Source organism: Macaca fascicularis, chromosome 14 (genome assembly GCF_037993035.2).
Source record: "Macaca fascicularis isolate 582-1 chromosome 14, T2T-MFA8v1.1".
NCBI classification, from domain to species: Eukaryota; Metazoa; Chordata; class Mammalia; order Primates; family Cercopithecidae; genus Macaca; species Macaca fascicularis.
The window spans coordinates 32795886-32805000 of record NC_088388.1 but is presented as its reverse complement, the minus strand read 5'-3'; the positions used below and the strand labels follow the sequence as shown (position 1 = coordinate 32805000).

At 38.2% G+C, this 9115-nt stretch overlaps 1 protein-coding gene across 1 annotated transcript in view; it reads right to left on the bottom strand.

Moving 5' to 3' along the window:
• The window catches only part of CCDC73 (coiled-coil domain containing 73), a 156696-nt gene extending 149401 nt beyond the window's left edge, over positions 1–7295 (bottom strand). The window contains exon 1 of the mRNA XM_005578269.5: positions 7028–7295. The gene's annotated coding sequence lies outside the window, so the exon portion shown is untranslated. The remainder of the gene's footprint in view (positions 1–7027) is intronic.
• Between the last annotated feature and the right edge of the window lie 1820 nt (positions 7296–9115).

Sequence of the window (9115 nt, the reverse complement as noted above, 5' to 3'; positions counted from 1 at the left end):
GTCACTACAGTTGAATGCATGTGTACATAAAATACATGAGTCACGTCCTTATTGTTATACTATAACAGCATCAATTTCACACTATCATTTCACATAATAACAACCAGTAGGCTTTGACATTAGCTAAAACATTCAAAGAATATAAACACAATTGTCTTTTTTATATTTACAAATATAAAAAAAATTTTTGATTTTTCAGTAACTAAAATATTTTTCACAAAAAAAATTTTGGCAAAGAACCATAAGTTTCAAGTTGCTTTTTTCTTAAATATCACATAATTTAGTTTCATCATATTGTCTTTCATTCTTGTGAATACTCTTATAACTTGAAAAGAATGGCAAATTAGTCCAATAAGCCTACCTCCTTCATATGTAATTATTAATTTAGTATGTAAATGTAAAATATGGATGGCATTTGTCACAAAAAGTGAACCTTTGTGTGCAAAATTATACCCATTAATAATACACAAGCTCGTGTATGTGTAGAGTAAAAAAGATTCAGAAAAATCAAAATATGATCTAAAAACATATAAACATGAATTATATGATCTTAGATTGCTACAAGATTCATTGAGAATCTCCTTAACTCCATCAGGACCTTTTAAAACCCAATAGAATTATAACTATTACATTTCCTAAGGTAAAGAACTGAAAGATCTTTTATGTCCCACATAGCACAAGTGCCAAGCTGGAACTGATTACATTTACACTCATCAGATTCTATCTTGTAATAGCAAAAGTTGCCTTATCCATTATATTGCAAATTCCTTGACCAATGACCAAGTCTTACACACATTTGTATTCTCATACTGCCAGATATAATAATTTTAAAAGGTAGGAACTAAATTAATTTTTGTTGCATTGCATATTACACTGAATTGAATACATCACTCATATCCTTTGGAAAAGGCAAGAGAAGGATACTTGAAAACCATGAATCAAAGAAGGTAGCATATACAGTCAAAGTGTTCCCTATAACTGTGATAGATAAACTTTTAGAAGGATATTACAAAGCTAGAAAGACCTAGAGAAGAGCAATAAAGGAAGAGCATCCATATACGGATTTTAAAAAATTAATTAGACTTCTCATATACAGGCAATAAAGAATAACAATGATGTAATTCAATAAATCTTTCTGTTTAAGGAACTACAGATGGTACAAATTTGATGGTACAAATCTTTTTTTTTTTTTTTTTGAGACAGGGTCTCGCTCTGTCATGAAGGCTGGAGTGCAGTGGTGTGATCACAGCTCACTGTGGCTCCGACCTCCTGAGCTCATGAGATCCTCCCACCTCAGCCTCCCAAGTAGCTGGGACTGCAGGCACATGCCACAACATCCAGCTAATTTTTGTACTTTTTGTAGAGACGGAGAGTCTCACTATGTTTGCCCAGGCTAGTCTGGGCTCAAGCAGTCCTCCCACCTCAGCCTCCCAAAGTGCTAGATTACAGGTATGAGCTACTGTGCTTGGCCAAGTTAATCTTAATCTCCAGGTATTTAAAATCTAGAAAAATTGATAAAGCACATATACAAATAAGTTTAACTCAAGGCATGGTAACACCAGGCATAATATAAAAGACATGGTAGATAAACAAAAAAGGGTGCTATAAGTGTTCAAAGAGTTCAAAGTCACGGTGCCCAAGCCTTATTCACTTTATCTCTAAAATAAGAATGCTAAACTAAGTTTAATTTTTGTATTGTTAATTTTTAAACATACTATCCCATTGCAAAAATAGTCATAATTTCAACAGCAAATTAGATAAGATAATATCTAGTGCAATTCTAGCTGTCAAATTCTGATCTAATTAACCTATGGAGACTAGATTTTAGGCTACCTATAATTCCAAAAACAGTTAATGGGGAAGGAGTTTTAGAAATATAAAGATTGAACGCTTAGCCTTAGGGGAAAAAAAGAGAATAATACTCCTCTCTTTCTTAGTGAGTACAGTGAAGGATAAGGTGAAAGGGCCAAAATACAAAAATCACTGAGTTTCCAAAGAGATCAATTATAAAATCAAGTGTAAACCTGACCTTGTTAAATAAATTTCAAAATACCAGAACTAAGAAGAAACTTAAATCCTGAAAATATTAATGTAAGTAAATAAAGGAAACAAAGAAAGATGTATTTGTTCATTTAACAAATGTTTATTAGTCTCTTCTATATTCAAAATGTAATTGATTTTTTAAAAAATACAGACATCCAGGCTGGAGGTGTTGGCTCAGTTCTGTAATCCCAGCACTTTGGGCGGCTAAGGCAGGAGGATCGCTTGAGGCCAAGAGTTCGAGATCAGCCTAGACAACATAGTGAGACCCACGTCTCTACAAAAAACAGAAAAATTACCTGGGCATGGTGGTGCACACCTGTAGTCTCAGCTACTCAGGAGGCTGAGGTGGGAGGATGGCTTGAGCCAGGGAGGTAGAGGCTATAACTAGCTATGATCGCACCAATACACTCCAGCCTGTGTGACAGAATGAGACCCTGTCTCAACAAAAAATAAACGCAGACACCTTTTTCTCAAGGAACTCTAGTAGAAAGATACAGATATACAAAATAATTATAATACAATGTGATCATGTGTGAAGATGGACACCCAGTATGAGAAAATCAGGGGTGGCTTGGGAAGGCCAGTCAGCCTGAGGAAGGGGACTTCTGGGCTGAGACTTAAAATCTTAACAGACAAGACATTAGTAAAATGAAAAATTAGATAACAGTATTTTAGAGGGAAAAACAGCATAAGTAAAGGCACAGATGGAAGAAACATCATTTTAAATGAAGAACTAAAAGTAGCATAGGGAGATTGAAGTCTAACAGGTAAGGCTGAAAGAAGATGAGATGAGGCTTGAGAAGCAGGCAAGTCTTAGGGGGTCTTTTATGTCATGTTAAGGAGGCTGAACTAATACCATCACATATTCTGCTCTATTATACCAAATGCCTTGCCACATATTCTCTGTTTAAACATATTTTAAAATCAGATCAAATTCCATCTCCTCTGTGAAGATTTTCTTACAAATCCCATTCACACCAATTTCTCCTTTTCTGAACTATACTTACTGTCAGATCATATGGTTAGCACTTTATTGTGTATATTGCCCCATTCTGTTATTGTCTATTCCACATAATTTTGCACTTTATTTTATCCATTTATAATACTGACCATAAATAATGTTACTTTTTCATTAACTGCTTCATGTTTGAAGAAGGCTTATTAACCTCCAAGTAGGGAAAAACCTTGAGAGCATAGTGAATACTTGATAAACACTTTATTAAATTGATATAAATTACATAAAATTACAAAAACCACTTTTAGTTTCTTAAAATATTTACACTATTATGAGTAAAACATTCTCTATTCATACTAAAATCTTTACCAAATTGTTCCTTGTTTTAAGAAACAAAGGGAAGATTATATATATAAATTGTAGAAATTTAGAAATAAACAAAACATTAACTGTATGATATGTGTGAAGAGATTGAGAGAATTGGATATTCTGTCCACAAAGATCATTATGAAACCATAACATAAAATAAGCTACTAAATGTACTGTAAATTCAAACAATCTAAGGCAATATACTAGAGACCTTTGGATCAAGTACATAAACACTAATTTTGGCCACCTTATAAATAAAACTTAGGAAAATTCCTTTAAGGATTTTATAAAACACTTACAACTTTTAACTAAACTAAACTCCATTTTTTAAAAATATGAAACAAGAATTGCCAAATAGCTTAATAAAAGTTGATTCCAACACAGCTACAAATATACTGCTCATTAAACTTAACTGAAAATAAGTTTTAGTTTTATATGAAATTAATCAGTGCCATAAAATCTCATAAAGGTTTTTCTTGTTACTAACAGAAAATTTCCATAGGTCATCAAGAAATTAAGAAAGCTGAATGACTTCCGATGTGTTTCTCTGTCATGTCAACATTAGCAAATAAATGAATTAGGAAAATGACATGAATAATTTACAATAAAAATTTTCACCTAAATGTGCATTACAACAAAAACATTTCTGCCTTAATTAGCTACATGATTATTTCCCAAAGTATGTTCTAAGGGGCACAAGGCCCACAAGATACATTTCTAAAAAAAGGTTCCACAGTCAAATAAATCTGGGAAATCCCATACACTACCCATTTCAGAGATAAGCAGTCCCATTAGCTTTGTTAGAGCCTGTTTAACTTTAATCCATATTTCCCAAGTTTACCTTGACCATGAAACACTTTTTTTCATAATTCAGAAGACAAGCCAGTATTCTGGGGAACGTGTATTCCAAAGAACATACTTTGGAAAATTCTAATCTACAAAATTGTTATATGTTCTTCCTTCATTAGTGGCCTAAACTGATTGTAAAGAATAATTTCCAATTAAAAAACACCATTCTCAGACAGGTGTGGTGGCTCATGCCTGCAATCCCAGCACTTTGGGAAGCTGAGGCAGTGCAATTGCTTGAGCTCAGGAGCTCAAGACCAGACTGAGCAACATGGTGAAATCCTATCTCTAACAAAACACAAAAACAAAAAGTATACACTTGCGGTAGTGTGCTCCTGTAGTCCCAGCTATTCATGAGGCTGAGGTGGGAGAATCACTTGAGCCCAGGAAGTGGAGGTTGCAGTAAGCCAACACTACGCCACTGCACTCCAGCCTGGGCAACAGAGCCACATCCTGTCTCAAACACACACACACACACACACACACACACACACACACACACACACACAAAATCCCCACCACTGTTCTCATTCAACTGTTACCAGGGCTGATAAAAGAACATAATCCATCAACAAAGACATTTACCATTGCATCAATGACTTATTTCAACTATAGACCTAACACAGTTTCCCAAAGTGTGTTCCATTAATAAGCACAGCACAAAAAAAGAGGACCCCATGGTCTAGTGCAGTAAAACTGTAGACTGTGACTCATTCATGAGTCAAAAAAATCAATAGAATGGGTCTTGACCAGAATTTTTTTTAAAGGAAAGGCTGGACTAGTAAAAAATAAAATAAAAAACATAAGTGTACACTGCTTATGGTAAAGGTAAGTATTGACTCATGTGTAAGTATTTACTCATATAGTAAAGGTAAGTATTGACTCTTAATGTCGGCGGTAATCAGAGAGGTTTAAGAACATTCAAAAAAGTTAGGTTAAACAAGTTCCTTTACCGCAGGACATTTTAGAGCCCTTAAGTGAATTCCAAGAGTATTTCTGGCCACAGAAACCTTTTTTTATTGAAGCATCTCACAGGACTAGTGCTCCCCAGAACACAATTTAGGAAATACTGCGTTTTGGAAATGGTGTACCTCCAACTGTCTTGAGGTACACTATATAAATAACAGTGCCCACTTTTCACCTCCTTCAGAAAACACACCATCAGACTTCTCATCTTATAGCATCCTTCACAATTTGGTCAAACTTGCAATAACTTTAATTTAGTTAGCATGAAGTGGTGGTTAAGCACCTGGGTTTCAATTCTAGCTCCACCACTTGGCTGTGTAATCAGCCTTGCATTGTTATTTAATCTATTTCCCATGGTTTTCTGTGTAAGGAGAATACTGGGAATACCTACGGTACAGGGTTTGGGGTTTGTTTTCTTAGGATTAAATGAGATAATCTCCAGCCCCTGGCGTGTAATAAGCATTCCACATATGATATCTATTGCTATTAGAATAACACTATCGCCGCACCTGTACAGTTATTACGGGATACACGGCCAGAGCGAAAGAAACTAAAAACACTATGCTGCCGCCTAGTGGACACTCGGAATTTTAAAATCTGTCATTCGCTTCCTTCCTGACACTACGATATGAAGTCGTATGGAAATTAAAACGTTTTCTCAAGCTGCATTAACACATTTTATAAATCAGCAAAATGGGGAATCTAATTTTCCAAAACTAAACAACTACCCCAAGACAACCCTGAAACCAGGGAGGGTTGTAAAGACTCAAATTGGCCGAAGAAATGGCTGAGAAAAGACACCAGTGAAGGACTACAGAGGAAACTCCACCCACAGAGTATTTGCTGATTCTCAGGTTGGGGCATGTCAGTATAGGTTTTTTCTTCAAGGTATAATACAAAGACAGCCATTGGAATTTATCACAACTAAAGCAAAATAACCAATAATCACCAGTTCGAGGATCTCAATGTAAACAGAAGACTCTGTGGAATCTTCACATTTTCTTTCTAAAAGAAGTGCAGTGACCGTAAAGGTTCCCATAACTGACTTAAGGGTTGTCACTTATTTTCAAACCAAAGTGAAGTGGAAGATTGCAGCAATGACATGAGTAATTTATTTTATTTTATTTTTTAGACAGAGTCTCGCTCTGTCGCCCAGGCTGGAGTGCAGTGGTGTGATCTCAGCTCACTGCAACCTCCGCCTCCCGGGTTCAAGCGATTTTCCTGCCTCAACCTCCTGAGGAGCTGGGATTACAGGCGCCCGCCACCTCGCCTGGCTAATTTTTGTATTTTTAGTAGAGCCGGTGCTTTGCCATGTTGACCAGGCTGGTCTCAAACTCCTGACCTCAGGAGATCTGCCCACCTCGGCCTCCCAAAGTGCTGGGACTACAGGCGTGAGCCACCGCCCCGACCAAATAATTTATATTTATAATTCAGCATTATCAGTATTAGCATGGCAGTCATCTCATTCCCAGTGAGATTCCATTTAAATTTGCTCGTGCAAGGCACTTTGGGGGAAACAAAATTACCAGCAGAATGAAGAAAAAAATCGAGAAATGTCCTTGGGAATTTACACACTTCTGCAACTGCACTAGAACTTTCGCACTATACTTAAAACATTCTGCAAAGTAAGGTTCACCAAGGAAAAACTCGAGATTCACCAATAACAGTTCCAAATGTTGCCAACTCTGAGCCGTCAGAGTTGTTTGAAAATTTGCACAAGAACAATCGACATTACTACATTGCATTCATAAGGCAAACATGAGGTTTAAAACAAAAACCACCACCACGCAAGGCACATGTGCAGAAGGCGCTTCTCCACGATGAACAGACAAGACCCTCATGACTCACCCACAGTCTCAATCCTGCCCAAGCAGAGATCCGGATGGAGGCCTGAGGGTGGCTGCTTCTCCTGGGTAGGGAGCGCGGAAGATTCTAGACACAGCCCAAAAGTCAGGAGGCTCCAGGCCAAAGCAGACCCTTGGCAATGAGAGCAAGGAAGGGTAGGTTAGGCAGGTGGAGGTGCAGGGCAAACCCGTAAGTGGACCCAGGGTGAAAAGATTAGGGCTGCTTCCTAAACAGCCCAACTACACGCTTTTGACTGCTCCGAGTTACCTCAGTGAAGCGCGCCTCTAGCGCCTGTCAGCCCTTCCGGTTCACCTTTTCCCGCGCTAGGACACTTCCGGCTTGAAGGTCATGAGCCTAAGATAGGTGGGTCATCTTGAGCATCTGGGGCAAAATATGATTGATTTTATTTTCTTTTTAAATACAAGCTTCGGAAAAGATCCCTGGATATTTGATGTTTTTCCTTGTTTAAGTATAGCATGTATTGGCTTATATATTCCGGTTTTGTTGTTGTCGTTGTTTGTTTGTTTTGAGACGGAGCCTTGCTCTGTCGCCCAGGCTGGAGTGCAGCGGTGCGATCTTGGCTCACTGCAAGCTCCACCTCCCGGGTTTTCACGCCATTCTCCTGCCTCAGCCTCCCGATATATTCGTTTTTTCAAAAAAGTCTTTGGAAAGATGAAAGAAAAACGAGTAAGTGTTACCTGTGGAGAGCAACGGGAAGCATGTGCATGAGAACAGGAGAGGGAGGGAGACTTCACTGAATAGCTTCATGTGAATGTGTTATTAATTCAAAAAGTAAATATTGGCCGGGTGTGAGGGTTCACTGGCTCATGCCTGTAACCCCAACAATTTGGGAGGCTGAGGCAGGAGGATTACTTGAGGTCAGGAGTTTGATACCAGCCTGGGCAACATGGTAAGACCCCCCCCAACTCTACCGAACAAAAATTAGCCGGGCATGGTGGTGTGCGGCTGTAATCCCAGTTACTTGGGAGGCTGAGGCAAGAGAATGGATTGAGCCTGGGAGGTCAAGGCTGCAGTGACCCGAGATGGCACCACTGCACTCCAGCCTGGGTAATGGAGCAAAACTGTCACAAAAAAAAAAAAAAAAAAAAAAAAGTTGCTTAATTTTTAAAGTGAAATATTAGAAAAAAAGGCTGTAGTTCCAGTTATACTGATAATCACACCTATTTTAAGCACCTAACTAATGATATGTTTCAGTATGTTGTGTTGAATAGTTATTCAATACGAATGTAATATGTTTCAGGCCCACATTGTTTTTGCATGCTGCCAAAATGTGAAAGAACTGTTCCCTACCCTCAAATTTTTTTTTTTTTTTTTTTTTTTTTTTTTTTTTTTTGAGACAAAATCTCTTTCTTGTCCCCCAGGCTGGAGTGCAATGGCACAATCTCGGCTCACTGCAACCTCCACCTCCCGGGTTCAAGCGATTCTCCTGCCTCAACCTCCCGAGTAACTGGGATTACAGGCGTCTGCCTCCACGCCTGGCTAATTTTTGTATTTTTAGGAGACAGGGTTTCACCATGTTGGCCAGCCTGGTCTCAAACTCTTGACCTCAGGTGATCCACCTGCCTCGGCCTCCCAAAGTGCTGGGATTACAGGCATGAGCCACCACACCCAGCCCCCCGGCCTCAAATTTTTAACCATGTTTTCCAGTAAAAATCTGTCTGAAATTCTTTTTACTCCTTCCCTTTCTCCAGGCCTTTGCCCAGATGTCACCTTTTTAGGGAGAACATTCCTGACTACTCCATAGTAACACCCATGCACATCTCATACTTTAACCCCACCTTGTTTTATTCTCCATAGCACAATCACCATCTCATCTGGTATATTTATTAACTGTATCCTAGGACACAAGCTTCGTGAAAACAGATAAATTTTGTTCACTAGCTTACCAGATTCTAGCACAATGCCTGGCATGCAAATGCCAAATAAATTCAAATGACTGAGTGAACAGACTATGGCCTTTCAATCTGGTATTTACTAACCATAACAGCTATACTCTAATAATAACTAATATTTATGATAATTTACTATGTGCCAGACAATGAGCTAAGTGTTTTTACATACATCATCTCC